The sequence below is a fragment of the Eucalyptus grandis genome, chromosome 10 (genome assembly GCF_016545825.1).
Source record: "Eucalyptus grandis isolate ANBG69807.140 chromosome 10, ASM1654582v1, whole genome shotgun sequence".
In the NCBI taxonomy this organism is placed as follows: domain Eukaryota; kingdom Viridiplantae; phylum Streptophyta; class Magnoliopsida; order Myrtales; family Myrtaceae; genus Eucalyptus; species Eucalyptus grandis.
Window position 1 is genome coordinate 38,287,460 of NC_052621.1, and position 20,308 is coordinate 38,307,767.

Here is a 20,308-nt window from a genome sequence, read left to right on the forward strand (position 1 = left end):
AGCCAGCAGTTAGTAGCATGAGAGTGATATCAACAAAGAATTTCAGTAGTTGAAATTTTGGGTATGAGTTGAGACAATTTAATACATGTTTGAAATGACAATTGTTAGGTTTACTTAAGTTGGAAGTGTATATATTTTGATAATATGTTGTCGTTGATCTATGTTTGAGGATTCGTTTTTTGGATGGAAGGAGAGCTTTGTCATCCCTATTCTTATCTAAGTAGGGATGGGACACAAAGTTAGCTACTATCCTGTCACACCCCGAAAACTATAGGGATGGGAGTGACACAACCTCAAACCATATCTCAAGTCCACTTCCAAAAGTCCCCATTGATAGCGCTCTCGCTCTATTAACTGCTAATCAAAGAACATGGAAAGGTTGGCAAATAGAGAGGTGAGCAACCACAAGCTTAGTGGGTAGTTCATATTTTCTAAATAGATCGAGCAACTACTATGCATATATATAAGTATACAGAACTATCAGAAATTCATAATTCAACTCTTTAATATACATACCAAATCATATAAGAGTTGTTTCATTTGAAGAAACTTCATACAACTCATAAAATACTCATTTAAAGCATCCTCATTATTAAATCATCAATAGTCAAGTCCATTGATTAATCTTTATCAAAAACCACGTCAATGGTCCATCCATTGATCAATCTCATATCAAAGCACATGTCGATGGTCCATCCATCGACTAATCTTTTACTCAATATCAAACTATGGTCATGGCACAATGGCTTATGACAAGGCAAACATAATTCCCCCTTAACAAGGTCTCCACCTACAAAACTGGTGGCTCAGTCTAGAAAGATATCCTAAACTTGATATGCATACCCATCAGCTCCTCAATGGGCTCATAACAATATTGAGCACCAAACCCACACCTTCCAATATCTAGAGATTCAATCCATAATCAATCTCATAATTCATAATGCATTTCATAAACCAATCATATAACTTTTCATATTTCAGTCCATCAAATAAAATATACTTCACAAGACATTTCTCATAATGTTTTGAAATCCATTTCATAAACCCTCGACATTTCGAAACCCTTTTATAAAAGGTTAATCAAATCATTATAGATTCATTGCATAAATCAATTCGTAACCATTACATACATATATACATACATACACTTTTCGCAACATTTTTCTTAAAACCATTCTCGAACCATTTTAGAATTTCTTTCACAAACCACATTCACAATGAAATGTCTTTCATAAAATCTTTCTCAAATCATTCACCAACATGAAATGTAGTAATTGCCTCATCCGGATTTTTATGCAATAAACATGCTTTTTCATTACTTATAATATCTTGAATCTCTACCATTTTTAAGATATGAGTTCACAAATTCATAGAAGAGATAACACCATTCACTTCGTAGACAAATTTGTAGAAGAGATAGCACCATTCTCTGACCAAACTATAAACAATACTCTTATTGTTGAACTCGCGGCCCTACCAAATAATCGAGAAATAATGTTAAAATCAAATAAAACTCCACCTCAACTACGAAACGACCAAATTATGCCTTATGCTAATAGAAACGACTCCTACGCATTAACAAATCACATATCCAAAACGATTATTCAAGCTGTTCGCAATGCGAAGTTTGAGTGCAAAACTTATTCACACCATAACTTTCTTCATCAAACCCTGTTCCAAACATACTTATAGTAAATAGAAAGCTCTTTATACATACTATAAGAATCCTAGCTTGACCATCCTAAAATCAAGCCGAAAACCAACAAAATATGGGCCCAAATTTGCTGGACGCAAACTATTCATTGCGCGCAGGAAACTTCAAAATTCTATTTCGGGCAAATAGTAAGCTCAAATCACAATCCATAAAATCCTATGACCCCATAACACACGAAACTATCATTTCTATAAAAATACATGGTTCAACGACTCAAAAATTGGACTTCATCGCTCGATTTTTTCCTAGAATTCCAAATTTGAGCTCTAAACCCGGAAAATACTTTGACTGGACAAATGAGGGGTGCGATCATTTACTGGACATTACGTTACGTAGTTGAGTCGGTTTGATGAGGACTCATGAATTAAAACCGTCTTCTTTCTCCCTACTCTTTCTTCTTCTTTCTCTTCTTTCTTCTTTCTCTTTCCTCTCTCTCCTCTCTTCTTTTCCTTATGCCCAAACGTGCTTCTTTCTTTTCCTTTTTATCTCCTCCTCCTTTTTTTCCTTTCTTTTCTTTCCTTTTCTCTCTCCTCTTTTTTTCCCCTTCTTTCTCCCGAAAGCTCTCTCTTTTTGCTCAAGCTTCCACTCTTTTCCTCTTCTTTTAACTGTTCAACTCTTCTTTTTCTTTTCTTTTTTCTGTAGGCCCCACCCTTTGAAAATCAAAGTATTGCATTCTACCCTTTCATTCTCGAAATCTGCACTTACTCTGACCATCAAGCAAAATTTGCACCTTGCTTCTTCCTCGAGTTTCCAACTAGACAACCCCTTTTTTAACTGTACCCTTCACATGTACCCTTCACAAGTGGCATCTTGAATTCGCAATACCCCCATGGATTATCGGTCATGATCAAACTCAAGAGTAGCAATTTGTCATTCGAGTATATCCATAGGGGGCAACAACGTAGTACATTACTATAACCACGAGATAAGCCGTCATCAATGCCTTCGGTAAATCTTATTTCTCAATCAACACCTTTAATGTCGCCTTATTGAGCATTCCACTGCCTACAAAATGATGTCCAGAATTTTTTTTTCTGCCTTAGCATCATTGCAAATAGCAACAACCTTTGCAGTCATGTGAAGTTTGGCATCCATCTGCCCAATGGCCAGTCCTGAATTTTTCCTCCATCAAAAGGATCATAGGTTGTCCTGACCATAGTGAATGACCGCATATTACAAAGCTGAGAAACCATAGCAACAAACTTTGTCACTAACATATGATCAATGGTCAAAGATACCTATTTTTATCAAAGCATATTACTGTTGTTTAGCGAAGAGTCTCGACACTCGGCAATTTTCTAGCAAGAGCATTCTTTGGTGCCATTTTTCGTGTGCCAATTGCCAAACATGTTGTAAACCTCTAAGAATCGCAGCCACTACCAAGGTGATTGTTGTCTCGAAGTAATTCGTGCACTTTTCAGAAGAGAACTTGAAATTTTTAGGCCACAGTTTCACACATTACCACATAATAAAGTATTCCACATTAATAAACCACATGAGGGTATAGATCACTCTAATTGTTGATGGGCAAAAGTACACTCCAAGTGCCAAAACTTGGCACGATGGGACATTTAAGTGCCAAAAGTTAGAAAAGTGAAACTTAAATGTTATTTTTTTTTTTAAAAGGGACACCGGAGTGCCACCTCCAGAAACATCGCCATAAATCTTACGTTGCAAATTTTTTTTTTATTTTATTAATTCTACTTGACTACATGGGTTGCTATAGAGCTAACTCAGCAAAGAAATGTAAAAACAACGTCGTTTTGGCCTAAATTTGAATTTTAATATAAAACTTAATTCAATTAAATTATTATTTTATTTTATTTTATTTTTTTTAAAAAGAGGGGAAGGAAGAAGACGAACAGTTGCGGGTGGCTTAGGGCTGAGCTCTCGCCATTGTCGCCTCCCTGCCGTCGCCAAGAAGGGCTAGCGACGATGGGGGAAGGGTCGATCGGCGACCTTGGCCAACCAGAGGCGAGGGCTCACGAGTGAGATAGCTAGTATAAACACCTAGAGGGGGGTGAATAGGTGCACACACAATTTATCCAGATACGGAAGCGATTCTTGACAAACGATAGAAAGGAAATTCTCTCTTGATTAACAAAATGAAATACGATCGAGGTAGAGAGAGTGAGGAAGAGAAAATTGAACACAGGATTTATAGTGGTTCGGCTTATTCCAACAATCTCCCCCTTTTTTATGGTAACAAAACTTTCCTGCAAATTTGGATAACTTTGACTTGCAAAACATTTCTCAAACACATATGCATATCTTATAGAGATAAATGGCTAAATGAATAACACTAGAATCTGCAACCACAGAAAATAGGTTAGTCTTGTATATGATAAATCCATCCATAAGATATCAATACTAGTTAATAAAAGCAGTCAAGTCCAAGTCTAGTTCAGTTCTCATCCAGACACAAAACAAAGTCAAACAGAGTTTAAACAACAAACAATCCAACAAACAGTTAAAAGTTTAATGATTGAAAGTTTGATCAAATCCTTGCATCTCTCCCCCTTTTTGTCATCATTAAAAAGGATGAGATGAAGTCAAGATTGCTTGGGAACGCGGACAAGCTGGAAATCTTCCATAGACTGAACGATGCCTTCCAGCCTTTTGAAGTCTTCCTTCAGTTGTGTAATCTCTTCACTCTTGGCATTGGCCTGATTCTAAACAGAGAGGGCTTGCATCTTATCATTTAATGAACAGGAAGAAGCTTGACCTTCATTCTTCAAGCTTTGAACCTCGCATCCCAAGGCATAAATTTGACGTTGCATCTCCAAGAGAATATCCATGATTCTGCGAAAATCTGCTCCATTATCAGTCTGAGTACTTGCTTCGGCTCGATCGATGGTAGATCGCATAGTCTCGCAGGTTTGGCGATGAAACTTCTTGACCTTCCTCTGGAAATTGAGATGCATAAACATCCTCTGGGTCTGCAGGTGAGCGACTGACTCCTTCACTTTCATCAGGATATGAAGACTTCACTTCTTTCTCCTGATCTCCCCGTTTCCATGCCTACGGTGGAGAAGAGATTTCCTCGGGTTCTCCTTCTTCTCTTCTTTTTCTTCAGGTCTTTCCTCCTCTCTTCTTTTTCAGCTTCTCTTTCTTCTTCTTCCTTCTCCTCTCGCTTCTTTCATCATTTGTTCCGATTCTTTACGTGGAACAGACGACTCAAATTCTTCAAAGCCAATGCGAGATGGTGATATCTTCCTCATCATCTTCATCCTCAACGAGGAGAGCTCTTCTTTTCTTAGATGAAGCAACCATGGGCTCCTTCCCTTTTCTCTTAGCTGCAGAAGAAATTTGATGAGATTTGGCAGGAGTCTTCTCCTTGAATTTCTCCAACTCCTTTCTCAGTTCCTTCAGACGCATTTTGGTCACCATTTTCAGTCCTACCACCATATGATCGCATGGTCGAACACAAAATATTTGTGGTGGCTGAATATTCAGATGTCTGAATAACTTCGTAACAAGGCTTGGGTAAGGGAGTTGACCTCTGTCCTTCATCATTGCTCTATACATGTGAAACATAACAGTGTGAGGGAGAGAAAACCTTTTTCCAAAGAGAATGGCATACATCAGCTTGGCCTCTGAACTTGAAACATCAGTCTTGGAAGTTGATTTCGGTCGGAGGCAATTAATCACAATCTTGTGAAGCAAGATGTTGAATGCACTCATCCTTAAATAGGTGATCTTCTCATCTGTTCTCCTGTCCTTCACCAGTTCCAGTGTGGCTCGAGCAATGAAAACTTTAATTGATTGATATTTTCCTCTTTCAACTTCTAACACATCTGCCAGCATATTCATATCCACAACATAATCTTAGTCTTTAACGCTGAAGGAGAATCTATTCGCATCCAAAAAGCTAAGATTTGAATAGAAATATACAGCAATTCAAGCATAAGCCTCGTATTGACACGGAACAGAATTTTTCAAGTTGAAGATGATTGAACTTTTCCCTCAAGTTCACATTCACAAAGATCCAGAAAATCAAAATCCACACTCCTAGGGTTTATTACCCCACGCTTCAGCAATTTCGAGTATAGATCCTTTTGTTCCTTTGATCTGAACAAATCTCCCATTTTTCCTTGAATTTCAGCCGCAATACCCATTTTCGGTTGAAATAGGCTGTACAAATTGTCATCATCATTCCCATCTACAGGATTCGGCCCCCAGTCATGAGGATCACTTGGGATATTCGCAAGGGTTTCCTCAGCCACTCCTTTACGAGCAATTCCCAAACTTTCCATTTTTCGCAGAAAGATATACTCGTTCCTATATCCTTTGTCTTTAAGAAAATCATCAACATAGTTCAAAGGAGTACGAGTTCCTTTTAAGGCACGATATAGCTTGTTAATATAAGCGGGCTTTTGAACTCTTACGGGGTCTGCATCCTTGATGATTTCTTCCTGTTGTTGATGATCAACTCCTTGAGGACTAGATGGTGGAGAATGACGCCGCTGAGAATGTTGTGGGCTCGGTTGCTGATCTGGAGTCACTTCTTCTTCAATAAGATCAAAGTGCGTAGGCCCCTCACTCATTTGCCGTGGTCCCCTGCTTGCGATTCTCGAAGACTTTCTTGAAGATGACATCTTTCTCAGTTTTTGGAAGATTCCTTGCTTGACTTTCCCAGGAAAGATGACAACTTTTTGAAGATTAAACAAAGAAGACAAATGGGAATGGAGGATTCGATGCTTTCTAAGGTTTTCGAGAGTAAAGTGAAGAGGAATCGACAAGTGCACGATCGGTTAAAAAGAGGGATAAACGAACCGTCACAAAGGAAATAAAAAATGCCTTTTCAAAATAACTGTCTTTTTCCGCAAAAATAGCCATTTCAAAAATAACTTCCTTTTTGGAAATGAAACGATGCAATATTTACGTCAATTAAATATAGCAACAATTTAAACACAGTCTTTCGATCGTACCTTTTCAAGATAAGATTAGGGAGAGAAAGACTTATAGTCTGACGGTAGAGCCAAGACTATCTTTCAGATAAAGTCTTGTAAGTCTAAGTCTGAAAGTCTTTAGACTTTGATATCCTCATACCTCAAAATGTTGAGTCTGGAGCGTATAGATTCAAATTGATTTTTCTCCAAAGGCTTTGTGAATATATCCGCCAATTGATTCTTTGAGTCAACAAACTGAATTGAAACATCTCCATTTTGAACATGGTCTCTAATAAAGTGATGTCGAATCTCTATATGCTTTGCTCTTGAATGGAGAATTGGATTTTTGGTGAGGTTGATAGCGCTGGTGTTGTCGCAATTAATCTCCGTGCATGAGTCTTCAATTTCAAAGTCTCTTAGCTGTTGTTTTATCCATAGAATTTGTGAACAGCAGCTTCCAAGAGCTACATACTCGCTTACATTGTTGAAAGAGACATAGTGCTTTGTTTCCTTGAAAACCAAGACACTGTCCTGCTTCCAAGCAACTGGCAAGTTCCCGAAGTGCTCTTTCTATCAACTCTGCAACCGGCCAAATCTGCATTTGAATATCCCAGAAGATTAAAGTCTCCCTTCTTAGGATACCAAAGACCGATGCTTGATGATGAAGCAACGTATTTAATGATGTGTTTCGTAGCACTGAGATGAGATTCTCTAGGATCCGATTGAAACCTAGCACGATGCAAACACTCAACAAAATGTCGTCTAGAAGCGGTAAGATAAAGAAGTGATCCAATGATGCTCTGTACAGCTTTTGATCAACTTTCTTCCTTCTTCATCTTGTCTATCTTTAAAGAACTTGACATTGGTATGTCGGTCTTTTTGCACTTTTCCAGTCCAAACCTTTTGACAAGATCATTAACATATTTTTCTTGATAAATAAAAGTTCCTTCCTTCAATTGTTTTACTTGAAGACCAAGAAAGAATGTTAACTCTCCCATCATACTCATTTCAAACTCATCCCGCATAGACTTAGAAAATTTCTTGCCTGATTTTCATTAGAGGATCCAAAAATAATATCATCCACATATATTTGAACAAGTAAGAAACTTTTGTTTTCCTTTTTGACAAATAAAGTCGTATCTACTTTACCTTTGACAAAACCATTTTTTATTAAGAACTTACTTAATCTGTCGTACCAAGCCCAGTGTGCTTGCTTTAAACCATACAAAGCCTTTTTCGATCCGAAGACCGAGTCCGGCTTCTTTGGGTCTTCAAACCCTGGTGGTTGTTCCACATAAACTTCCTCATGGATAAATCCATTTAGGAAGGCGTTTTTGACGTCCATTTGGAATAACCTGAAATTCTTATAACAAGCAAACGCAAGTAATAGTCGAATAGCTTCTAACCTTGCTCTTTGGAGCGTAAGTCTCATCATAGTCTATTCCTTCTTCTTGCGCATATCCCTTGGCCACGAGTCTTGCTTTGTTTCGTACGACTTTTCCTTTCTCATTCATCTTGTTTCGAACACCCATTTAGCTCCAATAACGGTTTTACCTTTTGGTTTGGATGTCAATTCCCGGACATCATTAATGTTGAACTGCTCTAAGCTCTTCTTGCATAGCTTCAATCTAGCTTTCATCGATAAAGCTTCTTCTATGCTTTTTGGTTCAATTTCAGAAACGAGAGCCACAAAAGACTAGACTCTTCTCGCCTTTTGGATCTCGGTGCGAATTCCTTCATTAATTTCGCCAATAATAAGATCTTTGGGATGACTGGACTTATGCTTCCAGTTACTTGTTGATTTGTCTGGTTGATGATCTCTTTCTTTATTTGGATCTTCACAAACAATTTGATGCTGGTCTTCCAGAGTCTGAGATGCTTCTTGAGTTGTAAGCTTTGAAAGGTTTGGAACAGGTTCAGACACTTCTTGATGAGTCTGACTTGATTCATCTTGCGTTGAGTCTTGAAATTTGACATTCATTGACTCCTCCACAGACTGGCTCTTCTTGTTATAGACTCTGTAGGCTTTGCTTGATGAAGAATATCCAAGGAAGATACATTCATCTGATCTTTCTTCAAACTTACCAACTCGATCTTTTGCATTTTTCAATATAAAACATTTGCAACCGAATACATGAAAGTATGAAACAATAGGCTTCTTATCTTTGAATAACTCATAGGGGTTTTCTCTAGAATAGGTCTTAAGAAGACTCTATTGATGATATAGCAAGCTGTTGAAACACAAACTGACCCAAAATCGTGAAGAAATCTTACTTTCAATTAAAAGAGTTCTAGCCATTTCTTGAAGAGATCTGTTCTTTCTTTCCACAACTCCATTTTGCTGAGGAGTATATGGAGAGGAGAACGCATGCTTAAAGCCAGATTCATCACAAAATTTTGTAAAATCTTGATTTTCAAATTCACCTCCATGATCTGTTCTTATACTTGAGATAACACATCCTTTTTCATTTTGAACCTTTTTAGCAAATTTTTCAAAATACGAGAAGGTTTCAGACTTACTTGCAAGGAAATATACCCAAGTAAAACGGGAGTAATCATCCACAATTACTAGGCAATATTTCTTACCCCAATACTCGTGTTCTCGTTGGTCCGAAGAGATCCATATGCAGCAACCGTAGTACATGATTAGTAGAGACATGATTTATTGGCTTAAATGAATTTCTTACCTCGCTTTCCTAGAATACATGGAGTGCATGGATCAATCTTTTGGTATGGCAATTTGGGTAGACCTCGAACAAGCTGTTTTGATGAGACTTTGGCTAATTGCTTCATGTTGACATGACCAAGCTTTCTGTGCCATAGGCTTGCTTCGTCTTGAATTGAGATAAGACATTGCGATTCATTTGGTTTCACATCCGAAGATAGATATTTCCATGTCTTCGACCCATGAAAGACTCGAGTAGAGTCTTTACCGATTCCGTAACATGTTCCTTCTTGAAAGAAGATCTTGAAACTAGTATCACACAATTGACTAATGCTGAAAAGATTGTAATTGAGTCCTTCCACCAAGGAAACATTACTTATTGTGAGACTTCCAATTTTCACAGTTCCAAATCCCACAATACTTCCTTTGTTGTTTCCTCCAAATGAAACTTTTCCACCATTTATTTGAGCAAGCTTTATAAAACAATTTGAGTCTCCTGTCATGTGTCTTGAACATCCGCTGTCAAGATACCACTTTACCTTTTCCTTGACGGTGACCTGCATTTAAAATAAAGTCTCAAGCTTTCTTTGGTACCCAAACTTTCTTGGGTCCTCTGGTGTTAGTAACATAAGCAAGATTAGCCCATATTTTCTGAACAGGTTTCCAAACCTTAGGACATTCTTTTTCAAAGTGATCCGGACTGTTGCATTTTGAACATCTGAGAGCATTTCTACCTACAAATTTTACAAAAACTTTCTTGAAATGATTTTTGTAAGCCTCTCTCGAGGGTCTTTTCTTAATTCTTTCTTTTACTTTAGGAAAATCAATCAAGGGAATTGTTTCTGCTTGTCATACCTAGACCAGACTTATTGAAGTAAGGTCTTTGAGCTGAAAGAATTTTTCAAGTTTTTCAGACCCTATTGAAAATTTCTTTGAAGTATTTGATAAGTCAGTTTTTAAAAGAGCATTTTCTTTTGAAAGATTATCTTCATTTTCTTTAAGAGTGGAAACAGTCAAGTCTAGACTTTTAACTCTTTCTACTAAAACATTTTCCTTTTGTTTTAGAGCTGAGTTTTCCTTTTTCAATTCGGAAATTCTTTTGAGAGAAGTTTTAAGGCTAAAACACAGTTCATCAATGTATTTAGAAACTTTGACAGGAATTTTAACATCACTTGCCTCAAATTCACTTTCGAGTCCGATCCAGTCGATCCGAGTCTAAGTCGATTGTGCCATCAGACATAGATTGGCATATTCATTATCACTTTCTTCACACTCTGTATCACTCCAGGTTTCGACTTTGAGAGCTTTTCGAAATTTTTCAGCTTTTCCTCTCTTCTTCTTTAGAAGAGGACAGTTGGGTCTGATGTGTCATTTTTTCTTCCATTCAAAGCAGACTACATCTTTGTTTGGTTCCTCATCATCAACAGACTTGGTCTGCTGTCTTTGAAAGCTTTGTTTCTTTGAGTTGAACCTTCTTCCTTTTCTATTCAGTTTTCGAATCTTCTTATCATGAGAGCAAGCTCCTCATCGTCCATATCATCTTCAGAATTTGTATCATCGAATCATCATTTGATTTTAATGCAATGGATTTCTTACCTTTTGGATCTTCATCTTCATTGATCTTTCCACTTCATAAGACTCAAGAGTTCCAATCAGCTCGTCGACGATAGTGGCATAATTCTTTGTGTCTCTCTTATCGAAGTCTTTATGTGATTCCAATCCTTGGAGAGTCCACGCAGTAGCTTGTTTACCTTCATGGGATCAGAAATTTTTTGTCCTTGATTCTCAAGACCATTGACAATATCTGTAAAACGGCTAAACATGTCAGTTATAGATTCTCCTAGTTTCATTTTGAAGGCTTCATATTGATCGAGAAGAATATTAATCCTGGTTTCCTTCACTCGATCTGTTCCTTCATAGGTGATATGCAATCTGTCCCAGACTTTTTTTGCTGTAACACAAGAAGATATTCTATTATATTCAGTTGGTGACAAAGCACAATATAAAGAGTAAATTGCTTTTGCATCGAGTGTTTGTCTCTTGTTTATCTCTTCCTGAGTCATTCCGCTTGTCTCAACAGTTTCTTTCCCTCTTTCAGAGACTGATGCAGCTGTAGGAGTAATTCCTTTTTCTACAACGTCCCATTCCAAAGGATCCTTTGATCGTAGGAAAGCTTTCATCTTGTTTTCCGATGCTGTAATCCTTTCCATCAAAGTAGGGTGGTCTGGTATTGCTTTGCCCTTCCATCAGCCCTGGTGCTAGCATACTAGTCATGGATCTTTAACTCTGAAGTAAAACACTTCAAACAAAGTGAGTACACAGGCTCTAATACCAATTGAGATAGCTAGTATAAACACCTAGAGGGGGGTGAATAGGTGCACACACAATTTATCCAGATATGGAAGCGATTCTTGACAAACGATAGAAAGGAAATTCTCTCTTGATTAACAAAATGAAATACGATCGAGGTAGAGAGAGTGAGGAAGAGAAAATTGAACACAGGATTTATAGTGGTTCGGCTTATTCCAAGCCTACGTCCACTCTTCCGCACTGACAGCCCACCGGCTGGATTTCACTATGATCAAAAGAGAAGTTACAAGCACGCTTTGCCTTGATTCCACAAAGTGTAGATGTTCTACCACACCTCCTCAAGGTTTCTCACAAATATAGACTCTCTTTTGTATACAAGTATTCGCTCAAAGGAATTGTCTAAACAAAAGGAGCTTCAGACTTTGGAATTCTTCTATCGCGCACACCTTGAACAACTAAGACCGTCTTCCTTATATACTCCTTTATGTCATCATACCCGTTGGCACTTACCAAAGGAATTCCTCCAATCTACCCGTTGGATGGAATCAATTAGGAAGATTGTTCGAGCTATTAAAGGAACGTGTTGATAGCCCATCAATCATGTTCGCCCATACAATCAGGATCTCGGTTTCCATAAGTAGAACTTTCCAATAATATTTAGACAATCATCGAATCTTCAATCATCGAATCAATCTTGATCAATCAAAGGATTCTGTTGCGTCTTTTCCAGCCACGAGATCTTCTCTAGATGATAAGGTTAAATCCTTAACAAAACATCCAGTTCTGGATAACCTTTCTTCAACGGATTAGAGACTGTCAATGAGGATAGACTTTGAGTCTTGAGTCTGGCTGTCCGGAAGTCTTCAGATTTTAAATAACAGAGTCTGCAAGCCTTCAGACTAGACTGATAGAAACGTTTTGTCAACTTCAAAACACTTCAAGAAGATTTCTCCAACAACGAGCCCTCACCCATATTTGGGGCAAGGGTCATGGCCTTCCCTTAGATCCGGCAAGGGTTGCCGGAGGGCCGCCACTAGCTGGGGCGACCCCCTGGCACCATTTTTTGTGGAGGGTCTTCTTACATGTGGTCTAGGCCTATCGAAGGCTGGAGGAGTGGTTCGGGATGCTGTGTTGCAAGTACACCAACACTCTAGAGACCCTAGGATTCTTGTGGCTGCACCAAAGAACAAAACGTGTGATGTTCTGTTGAGAAGCTTGAGGAAGAAAATCCCAAATTCCGAAATATTTCGAGCAAATGTTGTTTTCCGTGAGTTCCATGACGCGCTCGGTGACATTGTCCCTTCGTGTCTGTATAAAAAGAAAGAAGAGTGTTTCATTTGTCCTCCCGTCTAGGAACTCCAAAGATTCAAGGTAATATTTTCGACTTTTGTGAGTAGCTTCAGGCTACGTAATGGAGGCATCAACGCGGGACACTTTAGTCATATTTTCCTTGTCGATGCATCGTCCACTTCCGAGCTAGACGCCATGATTGTGCTTGCTAATTTGGCCAACAAGGATACAACTGTTATAGTCACCGGTGCGCGGGGAAATCGCTTTTGGCGGGTGCGATTTCCAATTGCTCAGGAGAATGGTCTCCATATATCATTCTTTGAGAGGCTCAAAGAATTTACACCGTACAAGAATCTCGACCCTGCATTCATCGTACGATTCGGCCCTTAGCGGAATCGGATGAAGCTAATAGCTACCTATCCTATTGAGTATTAGTAGCTGTTGGATACAAGCTCTGGCTACTTCAGAATGCTCTTGATGTGCTTTGTTTTTCCCATTTTCCACGTTTGACCTGAGCCGCGTGAGAAAGGGATTGAAAGCGAGCAAGTTGGTTTTTTGTTTATAATTCAGTTGTGAAGTTCCTCTTACATAAATTTCACAGCTTCTCTTCCCATGCTTGTGTCTCATTAATTAAATAGCAATTTCCTTCGAAATATTCTCCTCTAGTTCTCCAGAAGCTGCCAGCACCTAAAGTCTGCATCTTCAAGTTGTTTGACAAAAGACGCGTTACATGTCTTGGGCCTTTTAGCTAGGAATTGATACTGCAATGTGGAGGAACAGGGAGATTGGATTGATTAATGGAAGAGATCATGATTCTTATGGCACATATGATGCACAGCCCTTAGTTTGAACCGAATCAAAGGAAATGTCGCATACAATCAACTGTCGTGTTAATTTGGAGTGATTAGGATAAAAGATTTAAATCAACGGCCACTTTCTGTTCCTCTCCCTCTCATCTTGAGAAAAGTTACTGGCATCTGCTCTAACGTTCCCGTACATAAATGGAGATTTAAATGACGCGGAGGATATGTTAGATGTATCCCCTAAAGCTGCTATGTAATAGTTACATATTAGGAATTCCATTTGTACGTATAAGGATTATGTTATTATTTTTTAAGGAAATTGATTAATTATTAATTAATTAATTAATTGATTAATTAAAGTGGAAATGGTCAGCAATTTTTGCTGACCACTTCACACCAATACGTGCACATGCACGCACGAATTTGTGCATGATGGTCAGCAACCGCTGACCATCATACACGAATTTTGTTCGTGCATGGACCGCTGACCATCGTGCACGAAATCGTGCATGAACGGTCAGCAGTTGCTGACCGTTCCATTCATGCACGAAATCGTGCATGAACGGTCAGCAGTTGCTGACCGTTCCATTCATGCACGATCGTGCTCGATCGTGCATGAGAATGAGGATCAACAACGGTTGCTGATCCCACGATCGGCAACCGTTGCTGATTCATGTATAAATATTAAAAAAGAAAGGCTGCAAAAGGTTGCAACAAAAGAGAAATTTTCTGTGGGCATGCGTCTTGTGTTTTAGAGACATTCGAGAGAATGCTTTGCTGAAAACAGAGAGCAAAGTGTGTGCATGTTCTTGTGTCTTTGCGGTGCAAGAAAGAAGAGCATTATCTCGTTCAGGCCATGACTACTATACATCAAGAATACGATGGATTATTTCCACGTGATTGCTAGCACGATCAAAGTGGTGAACATCCAAAATTTCTCTCTTCAGCCCGATGTTCGTTGTTGGTGTGTCTGAACTAGAGGTCCGACACTTGTGGGACTCAAACGTGGAACATCTGAACTTCGAGAGGTATTTCGTTTAACTCCCTTTTATGTTTAGATTTTTGATTAAAATGCACAAACAACGCCTTAGGAGAATTATGTATAAAATATATATTTGTTTCCGCTACGTACTTTATGTTAATTTTTCTTATACATGATTCATGAAAACCCAACAGTGGTATCAGAGCTAACCTTAGGCGTTTTTCGTGCGTTTAATTGATTTGTAGTTCAAATATATTTTTGCGTTCTAATGGCCAATTTATTTTGTTAAGAGAATTGGTTCTCTTACCTTTATGTGGCCTATAGAAGTTGATTAATTTATGTGATAAATTTAATCAACTAAGCAAAATTAGAACTAAATCAATTTTGAATCAAAAATCCATAACCTGTTATACTTTGTGTTTATATTCTACAAATTATATGCAGAATTTTTGCATGCCTTCCAGAGCTTTAAATTTTGAATTTATGGCTCGTAAGGAAGGGTGGTGATCATGGAAAAATCCCTAAATATTGTGATTGTTGTATGGATGAATGTATGATGATTACAGGTATTCTTTTTGGGGATGTAATTATTAAATGGAGGCTGCGTCCTTCCTTTTATTTTACTTTAATTTTTATTGATATGTAATTTTAGTATAGTTTAGTATTTCAATTGTTGTTGTAAATACTACAAGAGAGGAGGAGCCATTGGAGGAGCCATTAAACCGGTGAGCTCTTTGGGCCTGGTCTTTGAAGTGTTCAAAGATTGAAGAAAAAGTGAAGAGCAGGTCAATATTATTAAAACATTAAAATGGCTAAATGGGTCTCTTTGGCTTGAGACCCATTGAACCATAATTCCATGATCACCACATAGGATAAATATTATGTGATATCTATTTATTTATTATGTTTATGGTATCGTGCATGTTAAACCGGTTAATGTGCAAAGTGAGACCGTTAATAACGACCCAAATCTCCTTACAAAGAATATTAAGTCGAAACGGGTTTCAGACTCGTGGCCTTCCATCCTCATGGTTTGATCCAATATTATAGTGGTTAACTAACCAGTTATGGATACATAGGGGTTAATTACCATTTATAATATTGGACCACTCCATTATGCATATGATGCTGTGGGGTTGGAGCCAAATGATTTCCAATAACTGTTAGGTGAGGGAATTATTTGTGTTTTCAATACTTGCATGAGACGATGGGCTAGACTTAACTATGATCATGATGCCAATAACTGTTAGGTGAGACTTTCATGGTCTAGAGGCCGAAGTTATGATTGGGACTCGTATATGATGCGTTGAACAAGCTGGTTCACTCACTAAGTTCATAGGACACCAATAACTGTTAGGTGAGGTGGACTTTGGGCTAGTGGGACTCCAATCCCCACTAGTAATCTTTACCCAACGAAGATTACCACTTCCCATCTTAAGGAGTATGGGATTCGAATATAAATTTAGTGGGAGGATCTATTTCATTTAAAGACCAAAATGAAATAGTTATTATGAAAAGTACAACGTCTAACAATTTATTTTCTGCAACAGATATATTATTACTCTGAAAATGGTGACCACAAACCCACTCGCTTCTATACTTGACAAGAATTGTTTGACTAGACCCAATTTCACTAACTGGGTGAGGAATTTGAGAATTGTTCTCAATTCAGAAAAAATTTGGTATGTGCTTGATGAAAAGATGCCAACCTCCTTTCCTGAGGGTGGGACCCAAGAGAAGCTTGTCACTTATGATAAGTGGCGTGACGATGACTTAAAAGTTAGGTCATATATGCTTGCTTCTATGAATAATGAATTACAGAAGAAGTATGAATCTATGGAAGATGCTTTGGGTCGATCATTTTGCACTTAAAGGAATACTTTGATGAGAATGGTCGAACCTCTAGATATGAGATATCTAAGGCATTGTACCGTATGAGGATGGCTGAAGGATCATCTGTTAATGATCATGCTTTGAAAATGATCTGGCACATTGAAGAATTGGTTGGGCTGAATCTCGTTAGGGACAATGAGTTAGCTGTGGATTTGATCCTCCAATCTTTACCCGATTCCTTCTCTGGTTTTGTCCAAAACTTCCACATGCATAAGATGGAGAAAACTCTTGCTGAGTTACATAGCATGCTGGTAGTTTATGAGAAGGAAATGCATAACACGAGGCCAAATGTAGTGGCTATGGCGAAGGCTTCTTCTTCAAAGGGTAAGATTATTTTAAAAAAGAATAAATGGAAGAGGCCTACCAAACCTGTTGTGCAACTAAAACCCATGATTGATAAAGGGAAATGTCATTACTGTGGTGTCAAAGGGCACTGGAGGAGGAACTGTAGGAGGTACCTTGCGAGCTCGAAGGTCAAGCCCAAGAACCGACCTTATGAAGGTATGGTGTCTATGCTTATTGAAACTAATCTTATGGTTAGTGCTGAATCCAGCTCATGGGTTCTAGATTCTGCTGCAACTTCACATATTTGTATGTCTTTGCAGAATCTGGAAATAAGCAGGATGCTAGGGCGAAATGAGATTGTCCTGACGTTTGCCAATGGAGCAAGAGTTGCTGTATTAGCTATAGGGACTTTTCGTTTATGTTTCCCTTCTGGACATGTAATGGTTTTAAAGAACTGTTTGCATTATAAGAATGCTGTTAGGAACATCATCTCTGTACCTCGTTTGGGTAAAGAGAATTATGAATTTTCTTTTGCTAATGATGTATGTTCTATTTATCATAATAGAATATGTGTTGGTTCTAGCTTATTAACCAACAATCTTTATACCATTACAATGTCTGGTAATGCGATTACCAATGTCAATAAGCAAAATAGAATTGATATAAATGCCATAACTAATAAACGCCCTAGAGACGGTCCAAATAAAAGTATGTTTGGCATCTCCGATTAGGTCATATTGGAGAAGATAGAATTAACAAGTTGAGTAATGATGGATACATTGATTCTTCAAATTTTGAGTCATACTCGACTTGTGAGGCATGTCTTCTAGGAAAAATGACCAAAGCGCCTTTTGTGGGACAAAGTGCGCGAGCTACTGACATATTAGAATTAATACATACAGATGTATGTGGACCAATTAATGAAACTGCTAGAGGTGGTTATAATTACTTCATTACCTTCACCGATGATCAGTCACGGTATGGTTATTTATACCTCATGAAGTATAAATCTGAATCATTTGAAAAGTTCAAGGAATTCAAGGCTGAAGTTGAGAAACATATAGGAAAATGTATTAAGGCTCTTTGATCGGATCGAGGAGGTGAATACCTTAGTACTGAATTCCTGGACTATCTTAAAGAGAATGACATTTTATCACAATGGACACCTCCTGGAACTCCCGTAACATAATGGTGTATCTCGAACGAAGAAATCGTACTTTATTAGATATGGTACGATCTATGATGAGTTACACCGATTTGCCAATATCCCTTTTGGGATATGCCCTTGAGACAGCTGTATATATATTGAATAGAGTGCCGTCCAAATCTATTCCAACTACGCCCTATGAGATATGGCATAGTAGGAAACCTAGTCTTAATCATATTAAGATTTTGGGTTGTCCAGCTTTCGTGAAAAAGCTGAAAATGGAAAAATTAGAGGCAAGATCTGAACAAGGTCGCTTCATTGGATATCCAAAGGAAACTCTTGGATATTATTTCTATTTTCATTCAAACCAAAGAATTTTGGTATGCAAGCACGCTTCTTTTTTGGAGAATGAGTTCATCCAAGAAAGTGGTGTCTGGGCGGAAAATAGTCTTACAAGAAGAAAATAATGAAGTGCCAAACAACCAAGTTCGATACCAATCTCGATTAGGTGGGAGCTTCGATACACAACCTCTTAGGAGAAGTGCGAGAACGTCTCGCCAACCTGCTCGTTATAGACACTCGGTTGATCATATCGAACCATTATTCATTGTGAATGATAGTGATCAACCCGGTGATCCTAAAACCTATGAGGAGGCGATGTTGGACATCGATTCTGGTAAATGGCTAGAGGCCATGAAATCTGAAATAGATTCCAATGAGGTTTGGACCTTGACTGACCTGCCTAATGGTATTGTACCAATTGGCTGTAAATGGATCTTCAAGAGGAAGATGAATGTTGAAGGTCAAATTGGAATTTACAAAGCACGGCTGGTGGCGAAAGGATATCGTCAAAAAGAAAGAATTGACTATGACGAAACTTTCTCACCTGTGGCCATGCTAAAATCCATTCGGATTATGTTGGCTATAGCTGCACACCTTGATTATGAGATATTTCAGATGGATGTCAAAATGGCTTTTTTAAATGGTTTTCTCGATGAGGACATCTATATGGAACAACCATAGGGTTTTGAATCCAATAGTGAAAAACAGAAGGTGTGTAAGCTTAAGAGATCCATTTATGGACTCAAACAAGCCTCCAGAAGTTGGAACATCCATTTTGATGAGGTAGTCAAATCGTTCGACTTCATCAAAAATCCGGATGAACCTTGTGTATACAAGAAGATCAGTGGGAGTGCAATTGCATTTCTGGTTTTGTATGTCGATGATATACTTTTGATTGGAAATAATCATCGATAAAACTATTCTTGTCACAGAAATTCTCCATGAAAGATTTAGGAGAGGCAACCTACATTTTAGGTATCAAGATCTATAGAGATAGATCAAGACGATTGATTGGCCTCTCCCAATCTACGTACATAGACAAAGTGTTAACACGGTTTAACATGCAATGTTCCAAGAGAGGATTATTGCCTTTTAGGCAAGGGATCCGTCTTTCTAAGGAGATGTGTCCCAATACTCCTGAAGAAAGAGAGCGGATGGCAAAGATACCATATGCATCCGCTATTGGAAGCATAATGTATGCTATGCTATGTACTAGACTTGATATTGCACATGCTGTAAGTATTACTAGCAGATATCAGTCTGATCCAGGAGAAGAGCACTGGATAGCAATCAAGAATATTCTTAAGTACTTGCGAAGGACTAAAGATTTATTCTTGATATATGGAGAAGGATAATTTAAAGTTGTAGCTTATACTGATTCTGATTTTCAATCGGATCCTAATGATTATAAGTTTACGTCCGGGTTTATCTTTACATTCAATGGTGGTGCAGTTAGTTGGAAAAGTTCCAAACAGAGTATAACCGCTGATTCCACCACCGAGGCAGAGTATGTAGCTGCTTCAAGCGCAAAGGAAGCCGCTTGGATGAAGAAGTTTATTTCTGAACTTGGAGTCGTTCCTTCAATTGAGCAACCGATCACATTGTTTTGTGACAACAATGGGGCGATAGCTCAAGCTAAGGAACCGAGGTCTCACCAGAATTCCAAGCACATTGAGAGACGCTTCCATCTCATCAGAGAAATTATTGGGAGAGGTGATATCGCCTTGCAGAAAATTGCCTCGGCAGAAAATGTGGCAGATCCCTTCACTAAGGCCTTACCTCGCCTTCTTTTGAAAGACATATTGACAAAATGGGTTTGAGGTACCGGACAAGTTGGCTTTAGTGCAACCGGGAGATTGTTGGATGTATGCCCTAAAGCTACTATGTAATGGTTACATATTAGGGATTTCAGTTGTACTTTCATTATTATTATTTAATTAATGGCAATGACGTATTCATTCATTTGTCCAATTATTTTATATTGA